The 16,519-nt window shown below is 45.6% G+C and overlaps 1 protein-coding gene across 3 annotated transcripts in view; it reads right to left on the bottom strand.

The window, feature by feature from the left end:
* LOC131592190 (prickle-like protein 1) overlaps nt 1-16,519 on the bottom strand; it is a 66,936-nt gene that overhangs the window by 9,170 nt on the left and 41,247 nt on the right. The window contains exon 1 of one of the 3 annotated variants that reach the window (XM_058863528.1): nt 4,692-5,144. The exons of 1 other annotated variant lie outside the window; for it this stretch is intronic. The gene's annotated coding sequence lies outside the window, so the exon portion shown is untranslated. Of the gene's footprint in view, nt 1-4,313; nt 4,655-4,691; nt 5,145-16,519 lie in introns of those variants that run through there. One more of the 3 variants, XM_058863529.1, reaches the window with a different exon arrangement.

Raw genomic sequence — 16,519 nt, 5'->3', positions numbered from 1 at the left:
CTAAAAACTTCTAGTGGGTCCTACATTACGTTTCCAGTCTCACCACCCTGTTTGAGAGAAAATAAGTTGCTCCTAGATCACAGGTGGAAGATTTAAGACTGCGTACCCAAATATTCTGCTGGTTACTCAACTGGAGTTTCTCCTTCAACCTGGTTAATGCCAGGTTCTGAAAATTCAGCACATAAACCCAAACCTGCTCCATAAAAAGTTGCCATATGCATCCAAAAGCTACAAACTCAGAGAAATTATAATATCCAGTATATAGTCTTATCTAGCCCTATTTTCAATATGTCTGTACATTCCCGCAGCCCATAAAAAGAGATGGGATTACTTAACTCTTTCACTGGGCTAGTGCTCAAAAAAATTAGGTTGTTTAACTTCAAAAACTTCTGGTTCAAAAACACACACACTATTTTTGGTGCGCTGCTAAGATGCCAACACACTTCATAGCTGCACTGTAACAGAAGATTAATTTAATATTTGATGGGGCAAGCAAACCTGCCAACTTCCCCGCTGAGAACAGGCTATTTCTGGAAAGCTGGTGAGCTGTCAGGCACATGTCTGAAATCATACTCAAGCTGAACAACTAAAGGTTAGCACAAGAGCTTCCGAGATTAACATCGCCATATTACAATCTTCCTCAAGGAAGTTAAGTATAATCAAACCCAATCGTAAAAAGCTCAGTCCTATATATGTAAAATAGAAAGACAGGCTTCCTGGTACATACTGTATCCCTTGAATTAGCTGCTCTCAGAAACAAATGATAAGACAAAGAATCCAGAACTGTTTCCTCTTCCCACTTACTGGTGGAAGTAAAGTCATGCATCAGGTATATTTTTGTTATTGTTTGCATAAAACTGGGGTGTGAGGATTGAGGGACAAAGGAATAATGTGATGCAGTTAGGAAATCACTCTAGGAAAAAAAGGCAACAATGTTCACTGTTGCTGATGGACAGGGATGCTCACTTTGGCAACTTGTGTCACACATCACCCATATCCAAGTAATTCTTAAATTATCAAACTCTAGTGACTGTATTCTGAATAGAGTCACTAGGAATACTGTCGAGAAGCTGAATTTCTTCCAAGATGACCTTAGCAGCAGATGAACTATTTTTACATTTCCTTTCAGAAAGGGGCAGATGCCTGGTTTGCAATAATGTGCCACTCACTGACACCTAAGCTGGTATTTCCCATTCTTAGGGCATTGAAAGAACTTGTATTGGTCAAATGGTTCCATTTCAAGAACTGACTCCTGCCCAAAATCCCAGGAATAAAAGGAGTCAGTAGGTTAAATATCTTTGACAGTATTTCATTAGGCAACACGACCTCAACCACATCCCACAGGAAGAAGATTTGATAATTTAGGCAGAGACAGGTTCAGCTCTGGTAGTGCCTGGGCACTTGAGCAGAGTGTACTCCTGCCTTGTTCTCACAACACCCAACACTCACAAGCACACCGAGTAACAGAGTAATAATTCATATTGATTGTTCAAAACACTCTCTCCACAAGATCAAAGATCAACTTCTCCAATTTCTCTTGAAAGACAAGGAGGCAACCCAAAATCTGAATGCATGATGACTTACTAACTTTTCTGAGTATTTTGAACACTAAGGCTACATACTACTCTCACAGTGAACAAAGCAGCACTGGGAAACTTCAGGATCTTAAGCACAGCAAAGGTACATAAGTGTAGGAGTGTTGCCTAATTCCTAAGGAAGACAAGGCACTGTTATGAGAGACAAAGCTGCTTTTCTGCAGACTGGTCCTGTCTGCACCTCCTCTGACACATCCATTTCAGAAAGCACACACACCAGCTCCAACAAGAGGAAACCACAGACCCACAGGTCCAGTTTCCAGTCATACAGTGCAGTTTGGAAGTTTGGCTGATAGAGAATAAATGAAAAATACATCTTGCCTCCAAATGTAATTTACAATCAGGGTTCTCCTTCTCAGATAAGGTGATTAGAAATGTTCAAAGCAAAGTCCACAAAGCTCAACGAACTGAGCTTAGGACAGCTCAAAGGACATCATTCACTTTAAAGGAAAAATGGTCCCATAGGGCGAATGTGAAGCTGGCTAAAAAATGATCAACAATACACCAGATATAAATAAAGCCACATCACAAATACTGTGTGGTTGCTGAGAACAAGGTTTCTAATACAGCCTATCTTAACAGCAGGCTATCTGAAGAACTATTTTAGCAATTGCTTGTTTAGGAGTTCTCCTTCCTCTCCCGTTAAAGTGTAATTTGGTTTGCATTTTAAAACTACAGGGTTCTTCCTCCCTGCCCCCCAGCTTCACTCATCCTTCAAAGTGATCTGTTTAAAATGATTACATCCTAAGGAGGATTCAAATGAATATAAACAACAGCTGAAAAAATAAGTGCTTTCCAAGGGATGACTAGAAAGGTGGTCTTTACTCCTGCCATGACACCTACAAAACACAGCAAGGATGTGTTGTTTTGATTTGCCTTCCTTAAAGTCCATGGAACATTTTGAGGTTTCAGCTCTGTTTAAATACTGCCTCTCAAAAAAGGCTTTATAGCCTACAAGGAGGTTTTTCACTGGCAGGTTGACAACTATGAATAACATAATTGAGTTACACAGCTAAATTTGATTTGAAAAGAAAAGCAATTACTTTGGTTTTTTCCACCGATGAATGAAAACAGTCATATGACAAATTCCTTAGAGGCAAAGACAAACTACGCTCCTAATTACAAAGCTATGGGTACACAAAATACTGGGATATCAAACTTAGAACAAAGTTGTTGCTGAAGCCCATATGAAGGTTATCCCCATGCTAGGATTTCCAGCTCATTGATTATGTTCCCCCTGACCAGATAGAAGAGGTCATGATTTGTAAGCAAAGTTAGACAAACATCTCCTTGCCCACCCCCTGCTGTTTTACTCCGTCCTGCAGGGCAAATTGTTTTAACAACTTTTTTGTTAGAAGGCTTGTTAACAAGGCTATAGGGGATACAAGATGCATATCACATGCATCCATTCACAATGAAGGCTCAACGACTTAAGATTAGCATGGTCAGCCCATTCACTTGCTTATTTAATCTCTGGTGCAAGATAACTACATTAGAAGAGGAAGGGCCCAATATAACAGCAATAAACCCCCATAAAGTAACTATTATTAATTAAAAGCCTATTTCCAATATGCATTACGCTCATGATCAGGAAGTCCCATTCTCTAGCTACAGTACAAATAACATATTTTCAGGGAGCTCCATAGCTTTCTGTGTGGGAAATCTGGATTCAGACCTGATATGGTACATCAGCACCAGCACACAGCTGCTGGCCCCTTTTGAGAAATGAACTACCCAGAGCAGTCAGGAAGGAACAGAGCCAGTCTACTTGTTCATTCAAAAGACCTCTAGATGGACCCTAGAAGAACTGTTATCCTTTTTTGTTAGCCAGTATATAAGGACCAACAGAGGAGCTAACTGCTTTCCTCCTCTAGCATCCTAGCGCAAAGATCACTCTTCCAACTGGAAGTCAGACCCCCCTTCTCAGGGTATCTATCTTCTTTTGACCAGCTGTACTGCAAAGGCAGGCTACGTGCGTTTAGCGAAAGGAGGAAGCCCCGTGACAAAGCATCGTCCCATGCCAACACATCTGATTTGGCCGTGTTATCCTTGGCTCTGCACATCGCTGATGGAAACTCAAGCACACACTGCAGTGAGGCAAGACCCAAACCTCCAGCCGAAAAAGAGGTATTCTCACGGATACTCCCCCCACCCCTTTAGGAGGGTGTACAGATTTAGAAAGAAGGAAATCTTGCCTTTTACAGTCTCCCATTGATTTTTTAAATTCTATTTTAAACAGCAGCCAGACTTTACTCCAATGTACACATATACTCAGGTTTCACCCCATCACCTGTTGGCTGTCGAACAACACCCTTCTTTGTTAGGGCTCACAGCCCTCATTTGAGACAAGTTTCCAGAGAAAACACTTGAAGAAAGTGTTCAATAAGTCACAAGACAGGAACTGTAAAAAAAAAAAACAGTAAAGTAAAAAAATTCTGCGCCCAGCCCCGTGCACCCTGACAGCCCCGCGCCTTCATCTCTGAAGAGCCGGGACGGTGCCTTCCTCATCAGGCAGAGATCGATCCCTGAAGGGCAGCTGAGGGGTTTTCCATCCTGACCAAGTTTCAGAGAAGTTAAGGTGGCTCAGAGGCAGCCCCAGTCCCCCGGGTTCCCCCGCTCTGGAGCCGGATGCGCAAAGGCACCGGTACCCACCCGTCTACCCTGCCCCTCCGGCGGAGCTGCCGCGAGGGAGAGCGGATACAAGTTACCGCAAATTACCTCTGTGCGGCACCGGAACAGCGGCCAGGCTGCTGGCAGAGCCGGGGAGGCGGCAGGAGAGGCGATGCCGGCCGCAGACCGGACCCGCGTCCCGCCGCGGCAGCCTCACAGCGAGCCCGGGGCCGCACAGAGCCGCACACCCGGACCGGCTCCGGCAGCTCCCTCCCGTCCCGGGCAGGCCCGCAGCAGCGGCCAGCTCCAGGCACGGCGGGGGCTCCTCCAGCCGGGCGCCACCGCTTCCTTTCCCCGTCCCGGCTGCTGGCAGCGCAGCGGGAGCGATACCTGCGCCGCCCCCCGTCCCCTCCCGCGGGGCGGCAAAGCCGGGGCTCCCCAGCGCTCCTCCCCGCACCGGCACCGGCGAGCCCCAGCGCCCCTCACCGCTCCTCCGTCAGGCGGCGGGAGGAATCTCTCCCACCGGCGATCTTCGTTCAAAGTGCTGCCCAAGGCGGGGGAAGGAGCGTGGGAAGGGGGAACGTCTCCTGCCACCGCCCCCGAGGCAGGAAGGGTCGCCGTCCCGGCCGCCTGCCCACCCAGGGGACCGAGCGCCTGTAGAAGCAATAAATTCCGCGCTCGGGACACGACGGACGCGCGGTTCGACGACCGTGCTTTTGTTGGTGTTTACGCCCGAAATAGATTTCCCACCCCACCCTGGACGCGCAGCCCCGGGCTGACCCGGCCCGGCCACCGCCGCCCCGCGCACCCGGACGGGAAGGACTCGGTTCAGGACGGGAAAACATTTGTTCTAGGTCTCTGCACGTGAATGATAAAAATATAATAAAAATAATAAACCCTATCTGAAGCCGAGGATCTCAGCGAACAGCCGTCCATCACTGCTTCCCTTGGCACATTCCAAGTGGGAAAGAGGTGTCCGAGCCCCAGCTTAGGCACAGAGAAGTAGCACCGGGGCATTTTCTAAGAGGCTGCCAGCCCCCGCTTTAACACTTCCCCCACCCCCGCAGGCATAAAAAGCCCCGAGAGGCGGGAGGTTCGGCTTCAAAGGCAGCCGGACGGCTTCCCCCCGGCACCGCCAATGTAACCGTGAACACCGCGGTCAAATTTCCTCTTCCCTCCCGCTCTTTGTCTCCCTGGGGAAGTCATTATCAAAGGGAATTTATTCGCGCTGCATCTCGGGCTCAGAGCGGCAGCACTCACAGCCCCGACACGGCTGCGAGGGACACGGCCACCCAGCCCCCTCGCACCCCGTCCCTCGCTCCCCGCCGAGGGCCCGCGGCCCAGGGCGGCTTATCTGCCCGGGCCCGGCGACGGGGCGCTTCTCAGACACTTATCGCTTCCCCCAGGAACCGAATTTACATGGTTTTAAATTCACTTCTGCAGATTTGAATGGCTTCGGCCGCAGGGCGCTGAAGGAAGCCGGCCCTGTCGGGCAGGGCGCGGGCTGAGGTGCTCAGAGCAGCGTCCTTGTCCTCAGCCTGGCACCCGCTCCCCAGGGGCTGCCCTCGGCACGGGCTCACAGCGAGCCGGGAGAAGCCTCCACAACTCCTCCCGTGGGCTGGTTCCCCACCGCCAGGAGCAGGCAGCCAGTCCGGCCCAGGGACCAGGAGCAGCGCCGGGCTAGCTGATCCCGAGAGGCACAGCCCATCCTGGGCCAAGGACACTACTACAGCCGATCCCCACACCAAGGCAGGAGATGTGCCCAGAGACACGACCATTACACCTGGAACCGCGGCGGAATGCAGAAGGGAATCAAAGCTGCAGTCTGTGGCTCCTGCGGCAGGAAAAAACCTGTTAAACTCCAGCAAACTAACCAGCTCTCATCCCTCCACACCCCATCTCACTTCCACAAGCAGTTTCTCTGGTTGTACTGCCTCCATTCTTAAACAGCTTGGTCGTTTTGAGGTCAGAATTGGAGTATCGCTTGGATAAACCGGAGATTTTGTCAGAGCTTTTCTGAGTGCAGGCTTTTTCAGACCCAGACTGTTCCTATGCGGGTTGTTGGACTGAGCAGACCCCATCTGGCGGCCAGCTGAACATCTGCCAGCTCCATTCATCATTAATCAAAAATGGAAATGTCAGGAATAATGTTTATTCTCCCCCACTACATGATTGAATAAATACCAACAATTTGCATATATTGTCTACTCCTTTTCCAGAAGTGCCTGACATTTTCTCAGCAGCTTCCCCACACTGAGGGCTCAACCCCTCTGCACAGCAAATTGCAAAAATGAGGATCTCCTTTGGGAACTTCTGCAGCACAACCAGCTCATAGGCTGCAGATAAGTTTGCTAAGTTTTGTGACCAAGAGTCTACTGAAGCCAAAGAAGATATGTTCACTTACTTTGCTGGAAAATCAAGATGTCCCCCATTTTGCTAATGCTTTCCTTGACACTGAAGTGTCAGAGGGTGTACAGAGATGGTTGGATACACGGCTCTTATTTTTTTCCTGGACTTTTGTGACTTGAGCACAGAAACCACTATATTGTTCTGGACAATGCATTTATATATTATCAGGCCAAAACCAACTATTGTGATCTTCTAGTCTGAACTAATGTGGTCATAAGATCTTCCTACATTCCCTGTCTGCATAAACAAAACATTTTATCGTGATTTAGAAGCACCAGTAATGAAAAACCCACTACAACTTCTGTTAAATTCATCTAATCCATCTACAGCCCTTGGTAAATTATTTCAGGTAGTCAGTTATCTTAACATTGTTTTTTTTTCTTTTTTTTTTTCCAGTTCAGATTGCTGTGTTTCAGAGCTCAAACACTCGATTCTAGGTACCCTTGAATGTTAGGCTAAAGAAACAGCTATCATAACTCCCCTTAGGCATTTGCAAATTGTGAAAGTCATTCCTGAACTACCTCCTTTGATTTCATCTGCTTCCACAAGAACAAAATGGTATGATTTCTTCTTTATTTTCACACAACAAATATGACAGCATACATACTCGTTATGTGAAGCACAAACTATGCCACAGAAGTTGCCTTAAAAAAAAAAACAAACAACGCGCTAAAAAGGCACAAAGTGACTCGCCCTTTACAGAATGTACATCATCCTTGACTGTGTCTGGGTAGAGCGAATCCTTCAAATAACCAAATGCTTCAAGGGACCTGTAATGGATATGGAACCTTTTGCCCTAAGGTATTAGCACAAATTCAGTCTAGGCAACAACTTTCTTGTACTACTGACCAGGCCAAGGATATTCTCTGGCCGGTAAGAAATTTGCTGAGTTGTCAGTGTGGTTTCCCCATTCCAAATTAGCCAGATCAGGGTGGATCTGGCTAATTTGGATTATCCCCTGAGATAACACTGGTAATTGCTACCTTTGTTGGCAGTCACAGAAGAGAGACCAAGCAGCAGAAAACAAATTAACCTCTTGTGCTTCAGAGGCAGCTTCTCTAGGTAGGACAGTGGCACAACACCCACTTCTCAAGTTCTGTGGATAAACAGAGGAGTTCACCATCTACATCATCACCCTTTAATGATCAACACCTCCATCCTAAGACTTTTAATTAAGTATCATCTCATGTGTTAATTTAAAATAAAAAGTTACAATTCATCCATGAAAGGCGAAAGCATGCAGAAAGGTGAACAGAAACTAGAACAAAAACAACAAAAAAATTCAGTAATGATTCTTTCAGATAAATCAATGAAAAAACTCCCCCAAATAACCCAGGCTTTGTATTTTTAAATAAAGCAGGAAAGGTTTTCCATGTATCTGACAGCACAGGAGGAGTCCATGGAGCAGGAGTTAGAACTGCTCCCCAAGCAGTGGTTATGCACAAATCAAAGCAATGTCTGATGAAGGCAGGTATGCCCTTCAGGAATTTTAGGGACGATGACTCGACCATGTATGGTCCTGCCTGAAGGCTACAGCATAGGGAACTCTAGGATGCATTTACAGCACCAAGGTCTCTTCCACCCCCTGTGGCCCTGGGCCTATGCCCCAAGGGAACACAAAGACCAGAATAAGGAAAGCAATTTCATCATGATCTGAAATGATCTACTGGAAAACCCAACCCACAGAAGAATATTGATCTAATTCCCTAGATCTGCCAGTGTTGGCACAAGGAAAAACCATGCCTGATTCCTGTGAGGCTGGAAAAACTAGCTGTTTGCACACACTTTCTTAGCTGGTGTATAATAATGGCCTGACTTCCAAGAGCACTTTAAGAATGTTTGCCTTTGTGTATTCAGAAACCCCCATGGACATCCACCTGCACCTCTAGATACTGAAATGTCTTGCCAAACCCAGCCCTAGGTTTCCTCTCACAGGTTATGTGTGTGGAAGTATGCCTTCATGGATGGGAACAGTTTGCACAATTTTATCACTATTGACAGTCACCAGGAGACACCTGACACATGGGATGTCCTTGAAGTGAAGCACAAACCTGGAAGGACCTCAGTGAGCCACCAGGCAAAGCCCACCCCACACTTAGAGCCACAGGTGAAACTTCTCCCTGTTCAACCCTGCTTCCTCCTGCCCCCCCAAATCAGGGAGTGTTGCAGCGGCCTCAGGGAGACAAAGAGTTACATTGTCCCACCCCAAACCCCTTGTGAAGGGCGGCCCAGGAGTTCTGATTGGGTTTGAGTCCCTGGGGGGTTCTCCCTTGGTGTGTTTCTAATGGTCCCTGACCCTGAACTCCACCCTCAAAGGTGTAAACCCTCGGTTCTGTCCCTCAAAAACCCCTGCTGTGCCTCTGTTCGGGGCTCTCTGTTCTGGACCTGAGTTTGTTCTCATGCTGAATGAATAAATGGTTTCATGAACGGGAGCCCGTCTCGTTGGTGTTTCATGCTGGTCCCCAGAACCCTGCTGCTTCTCCGGACGAGATCCTGAGGTTGCAGGCTGCAACAAATGGTGAGAGAATGCGGGCATCCAGTGAAGCACCAGGAGAACAGCAGGACCCGGCTCCATGGACACCTCGTAAGTCCCCGGCTGATGGCTTGAGAGCCAGCGAGACCCCCGCCTTGGAAAGGAGGACTCGAGAGTACCTGGCAGGGAAGCTGGGTTGGGAGTGCCTCGGGCATGGGGGAAGAAAAGGGATTACGGAGGTGGGGGAGCCGAGACCAGACGCTGGGACAAGCACCTAACATCACCCAACGAGACGTATTATGGACGATATCAAAATTATGGACGATTCTATTAACACTATGGACGATTATGGACGATATCAACATTATGGACGATTATATCAACATTATGGACGATTATGGACGGTATGGATCTTCCGGTGGACTGTTTCTGTCTTCTGTGAAGTTCCTTTTTTTTTTTTTTTGGTGTATACCTCCCTGTACCTTCCCCTTTCCTCTGTTCCTAAGGGCAGGACAAAGGGTGAAAAAAGCTAAGATGGCTCGGGGTTGCTGCCGTCTGCCCGCCGTTCCGTGTCCTCCTTCACCCCTGTCTTTCCATATTCCCCGTTCCCTGTCCGGGAAAGTCCGTCCCGGACCCCCCCCATCCCAAGATGGCGCCGGCCACGCGGTCTGGGATCCCTTGTTTCCCGCCTTGCTCCTTCTTTTCCGGCCCCAAACCTTCCCTTCCCGAACCTCCCAGTAACTCCTGCTTCACTCCCACCCCTTTGTTCGGTGCTCCACCCCTGGGGGCTGTGCCTTCTCCATCGTGGGCAACACCTCCTCTGGGGAAATCGAAACTGTAACCGAGCTCCGAAAGCCAGTGTTACACCCAGATCATCTAAAGGGGTGACGCCCACATGGGAGCCGGAGCCGAAGCTGGAGATCGAAGAATTCTGCCCCTCGTGAGAGGAGATCTAAGAGCTGCACCCTTCCTAACAAAGAATCCTAAACTGGAAGAGACTGAACAAAAAAAAAAAATTATGTTTGCATTAAGTACCATCACCGTTTAATTTGCCCGGCGTAGTCCGAGATTTAAGTGTTTGTTTTCAATTTTGTTTTTTCTGTTTGCTTAATGTGTTTTGTTATTGAGCTATTGGTGTCCCACAAAGCAAAGTGGGTGCTCTGTGGAAGAGGTGAGATTTTAAGGTGTATGTTTGGAAACGTTTTAAGCTCCTAATTAAAATTTGAAAAAAAAAAAAAAAAAAAAAAATAAAAAAGGAGCAGATGTTGCAGCGGCCTCAGGGAGACAAAGAGTTACATTGTCCCACCCCAAACCCCTTGTGAAGGGCGGCCCAGGAGTTCTGATTGGGTTTGAGTCCCTGGGGGGTTCTCCCTTGGTGTGTTTCTAATGGTCCCTGACCCTGAACTCCACCCTCAAAGGTGTAAACCCTCGGTTCTGTCCCTCAACAACCCCTGCTGTGCCTCTGTTCGGGGCTCTCTGTTCTGGACCTGAGTTTGTTCTCATGCTGAATAAATGGTTTCATGAACGGGAGCCCGTCTCGTTGGTGTTTCATGCTGGTCCCCAGAACCCTGCTGCTTCTCCGGACGAGATCCTGAGGTTGCAGGCTGCAACAAGGGAGTTTGGCACCTACAGTGGATCACCATGTGCTGCTGGGAGCAGAGGCAAAACAGGGGTGTTACCAATGTATTGAGGCCTCTGAGCTGTGCCACTGACTGGCGTCTTCCTTATTTTCTTTTTTGAGGTTGCAGATAAAGGGCGTGGAGGCAGCATCTCACGACTTCTCAAGGCTCCAAGGTCTGACTCTTTGCCAATCTTTAAATAATGTTTAAAAATAACATTTAGATAACATTTAAAATCCAGAGAAAAGCACCTCTGTGGGAGACATACATGTAAAACACAAGAGATGACATGCAGTAAAGAGATACAGGGATTAAATGGAACCTTGTGTGTGAAATGCAACAAGTTAAAAATACAAGAATAAGATGACTTTTGGCCAGCAAGGCTTTGTGATTCCCAGTCATCCTAACAGCCTGTCCTCTCTCTGCCTGCCTCAGTCAATACACCCAATGGAAATACTGACATCAGGTAACACATCAGGAAACAATCAAGTAGCACTAAACTTATAATAAAAATAATAATAATTGCTCATTTTTATTTTCACCTGTCAATGGTACATAGACCTGCTGAGGCATCAAGCAATCAGGCATCAAGGTGGGAAACAATGACTACTTTGGAGAGCTACACCAGCTACAAATGGCCTGAGGATTGGCTGGCATAAGCTGCTGTGTGTTGGGAATGCTTGACTAAGAGGTTTCTTTTACTTCCTTTCCTTAATGCTCTCGGAGTTGAAGACCAACACACTTTCTAAAACCACAATCCTACTTTGCTTCAGCAGCAAAGAATTAAAATTTCATTAAAATGCCCTTCCTTGTCAGATCGGGCTAGGACTTGCTCCTGAACCAACAGGTCTGTTGCTGTATCTGGAAACTCTTAACCCCACAGGCTCCTCTGAAGACAGCAATCTTGATTTTATCGTAATTGGCTCGGTGCAGCCCACATTCATACAGAGCACAAGAAAACACCCAGCTGTCCACTGCAACCAGCAGCTGTGGGGTGTGAGCGGGGCTCCCCTAGCACACCAGCACCCTTGGATAGAGTCAGTGCCCCGTTCCCAGGCTGCACGAGGCACAGCAAAGCGCACAGCAACAAGGGGCGCCTGCAGTGCTTTGCCAGTGGCAGAGGCTGGCACAGGTGGAATCGCTGCCTGGGTTTTTAATAACACCCCAGCACAAACACCATTGTGCAGTGGGGAAGGTGTCACAGAGCTCGTGATAGTGTGCTGTGTGCTTACTGAGGGAATTTCAGTCAAGTACTGTGCCAAATATAGCACTGTGCCTGTGCGGATGGTGAATGTCATCTTCTCTGTGTCAAGCTCTGCTCCCAGGCCTTGCCTTCGAAGAACTCCTCACCATTTATCTAAATTGGTTTAGATTAAAAAAGGTAATCGTATGAACTCGGTGGGTCTTCTGCTGTGGTCAACATTCATACATGGAGACAAAGGGACATTTAGCCCAAGAGCTGGCACCCATGTAAAGAAACTAATACTATAATAATAATAACAAAAATAATACAGTTCTACACTGCTGTTTTCCACAAGCTATATGTACAGCACACTACAAATACAAGGAAGAGGACAATACTTACATTAACTATTATTTTATTTTACCAAATTAATGTCACAGGTCAACCTCAAGGCAGACAGTGATGCAAGAAGGATGCAAAAATGTCAGGTGCATAATGAGATACATTACACCTTTATTAGCTTTCCTTATTACAGCAGCTGCAAGGGACACTAACTGATTGATGAGCTGCCAAGACTGAAGACCATGAAACTCTAGCAAAAGGCATCACCAAAATATGATAAGTATTTCAGTATTTTGCATAGAAAGATCAATGGCTAAATAATTCTCTGAGCCAGGTGTGCCTGAGAACAGTCTTCTCACTTCTTGCTCAGCAAACAAAGGTGAGCAGGCTTCTACCTCACCAAAGGTTTGCTACTCTTCTATCCAGTCTGCCACTACTGTTACTGTAGTTTGATTTGTGTAAGGTTTCTTTTTCCTCACACTTAAGAAGGCTTGGAGCGGTCTAGGCAGCATCCAAATTACACCCTGACTTGAGAACACTTAGTTTTGCAATGTGCTGCCTTAAAACAGAAATGATACTTGTATTCCTCTTATGCTCTGACACTGAAATTTTTTAAAAAAGGGAAGAAACAAAGTCACCCACGTAAATGAAGTTCCTTCAATGAGAGTCACAAAGGTTTTACTCCCATGTCTTTTTTAAATGTACTGTGAAACTCCATATGCTGGCATTTTGGTAAAAAAAACCCTCTTGTTTCCCAATGGAAGCACTGCAGTGTACCCCACTACTCCAAAATGGGCAGCAAACCATCCCACATTTACATACCTGGGCAAATAAAAATCAGTGTTAAGGGGCTTTTACCCTTAGTACAAACTTTACCTCATAACATGAATGTAACTCTGTATGACAAAATAAGGTGTGGGGTAAAGATGGATCGTTTTTCCTGGGGGTGGGGGGCAATGGGACAACTGAGCACATTTTTTGGGAGACCCAAAGAGGCTTTCTGCTTAACAGAGTGAAGAATGCTGATCTAAGGGTTACATACTTTTCCCCCCCTCCTTTTTTTTTGTTGTTGTTTTTCTCTCCTGTAAGCATGATTAGTTTTTCCTCAGCTGGTTTAGCTCCCAGAACTGGTTTAATCCAGGATGAGCGGAGCCCAGTTGTCAGCGTTAGGAATGGAACAAGAGGAACATCGAGAGGGATGGTCCCACTCCTGGTCAGTAGTTAGCTATCATAACTACACTGACACATCCAAGCCACATCAAAAGATGGTCAGGAAGATGGCTTCAAGAGCACTTTTCCCAGGTGCATGCCAAATACCCTTGTGATTATGGATACTCAAGTATAAACTGAGCAGAAAGATTAAGCAAGAAGTGCTAGATCAATAAAAACCTCAGACCTAGCAGAGTCACCACCCACAGGCATCTGAAAGGATAAGAAATTGGCCGGACAGTGGCACAAAAAGAGCTGCAATGGCTTGATACACCCCATCCTCGGGAGTGTTGAAGGCCAGGCTGGATGGGGCTTTCAGCAGCCTGGTCCAGTGGAAGGTGTCCCTTCCCATGGCAGGGGGGTTGGAACTAGATGATCTTTAAGGTTCCTTCCAACCCAAACCATTCTGTGGTGCTATGATGATACCATGAAATAGTATTCCCTTCTCCATAGATGCTTAGGATTGGGTGGTTGGAAATATAAAAGTGCTTCCTTCCCTCTCTTCATCTCCACTGCACTGGAATTTTAAGGCCAAGTGGGCAGGCAGTGTCTGTTCAAGATGCAATATATCTATTTGTTCAGTAGGATAATATTGAAGATCGTAGTTAAACAAATATTCAAATAGAAATCCAGTTAATTATATTTCTTAGCTAGCAGTCATTATCCTGTCCACACCAACTGGCAAGATAATTAATTGTACCTACAACAGGGAAAATCAGTTTAAATCCCCTAAATAGCAAGCTTAATCTCATCAACATGACACTACTACAGGAAATTCTGGAGCCTCCAACACATGTACACAACTCCAACACAACCTGTGTTTACAGAAATATTTGTAGACTCTTCATATATAAGGATATTTTATGATCAAAGTATTTTTTATTATTTATGGTACTGAAAATCCTTACGTAAGAAGCAAACAGTACAAAGGAAATTGTTTTAAGACACTCAATTGGTACCCTTGACATGAGTGACCTTTGTGCAGCATCCATTGATCTCTAAGCCCTCACAGCACTGTCAGCTGCTGAAATAGCAACAGCTTGACAATACCTGACACCTGATACTCAGATACTGTCTGAGTACAAGGGGTGAGCTCAAGCTACACCCACCTGAGCTTGCCAGCACATCTTGGCTTTTCTTAGCAGCTAGCCCAGGAGGATGAATTCCTTCAGGTGCACAGCCTTGACATAGTAACGCCTAGCTTTGAAAAAAAAGTACCAGAATTTAATGGAAGTGAATAAGTGCTAATGCAATCTATGGCCATATGCAATGCATGCTTCTAGAATTGGCAACTTTCACCCCTATTTTTTAAAATATATTTATATTCAGCCACTATAAAGTGAACCATTTTACCATTGCTACCAGTTCCAATAACAGAGGCTGAGATAATCTACTCAAGTGTCAGGTCACTTGCACAAAGATAGTTCAAGATCAATTTCTGAAATTCTGCAGTTTCTAAAAAAAGATCAACCACTTTCAGCAGGAGACAGGAGAAAAGCATCCAATCCTCCACTACATAATATTTCATTGTTTTTAAAATATGTTTTGAAAGCATATATTTGAGGTAGCAATACAAACTCAAATTTCAACAAACCAGGTTTTTGTTAAGTAAAACCTGTGAATATCGGAGCTGCTTGATATGACTTCAGATATGTATGCCAGGTGATTTGTCAAGACACGGTGTTTTTACAGGTCTGAAAAATGGCACTCATCACATGTAGAGTCTATTTAAAAAGTCCTGAGAATATTAATGTATGTTTAGTATTATTTTATGTTTTCAATAATTTAGTCCCTTTATACTTGCATATTTTCCCAAGCTGCTTTCTTGTCTACAAAAATTATTGCTAGGACAAGATCAACTCTCAGACAATCAGTAAGCAGAGGAAAAACAAGAATCAATGTTTCACAATGGCCATATACACATGACTCTCCATCTTAATGTAATCTTTGAATTTTTATGTTACACACACAACCCTCCCTCCTCAGTCAGCAGCTGCTTTCTCTGCAGCGGTACCCCTTCATAATGCTTCTCTGATATGCAGAACTAGTGAGTCAGTGATAATAATATTGTTTTTGTAAAAGCAATTGACAACTGGTCTGGACTGCACTTCCACCTGATAACAAGAACCCACATCTTCTGAAGGTACACTGAATCTCCCACTGAGTTTTAAAGCAAGAACCACTTTTTCCAACAAAGAGGAGGGTGGGGATTTGGGCAAGAATCACTTTTTAGGTTTGGACGATTTGCCTTTATCAGCAGATATCCCACACACACCTTCAGACTGCGTAAGCTCCATGCACAGAAAGAGGAACTTAATAGATGTGCCTAATGGGCACATCAAAGAAAAGAGAACAAGAAAAAAGAGAAAAGGTTTGAAAAGACCATCTAGCTAAGTTGGCTACAGTTTCCATCTTAAGAAATGGATGAATCGAGAATGGAGAACGCTGACAACCAACATGGTGCCATTATACAGTTGGATTTAAAATGTCCTTCCTCAATCAATTCTTGGTGTACCGGTCAGATAAAAAAAAAAATAACTAAAATTTCTCAAGTCTTAGTTGCTATGCAAAGGTCCAGAGAGGGGCCTGCTTAGCAGGAGTGAAACCCATTCTTATGGAATTTTATGTAGCTAGTTCACACATCATTAGGCTACAGAAAATAAGGAATACCCACATAAACCCAGACTGGCACTGGGACCACAGAGCCTCAAGTGTTGATCAGCTTCCTCCTTTAAATTGGATTAAAGCTGGATTTACTTCTTCCCTGCACATCACACAGGTAAGATTACTCTTGGAGAAATCTGCACAGTCAAAACCAGTGTGTAGAGCAGGGTGAGAAGCATGCACTCAGCACTTCTTAGCAAACCCAACTAGATGATGACTTAGTAAAATTTTAGGAAGATCAACTTCTGCTTGATACCATTAGACTATGTCACAATGTGACTGATTGATCCTTCGAGACATGTATGATACAACACACCTGTGAGGGGAATGTCAGACTTCCTAAATGATGAAAATGAACAACGCTGGAGAAATGGAAGAGGGCAGTTAGTACTCTACAGCTTAGATGCCAAAATAA

Source organism: Poecile atricapillus, chromosome W (genome assembly GCF_030490865.1).
Source record: "Poecile atricapillus isolate bPoeAtr1 chromosome W, bPoeAtr1.hap1, whole genome shotgun sequence".
NCBI classification, from domain to species: domain Eukaryota; kingdom Metazoa; phylum Chordata; class Aves; order Passeriformes; family Paridae; genus Poecile; species Poecile atricapillus.
Note: the sequence above shows the minus strand (reverse complement) of the source record. Positions and strands in the feature narration are given on the sequence as shown.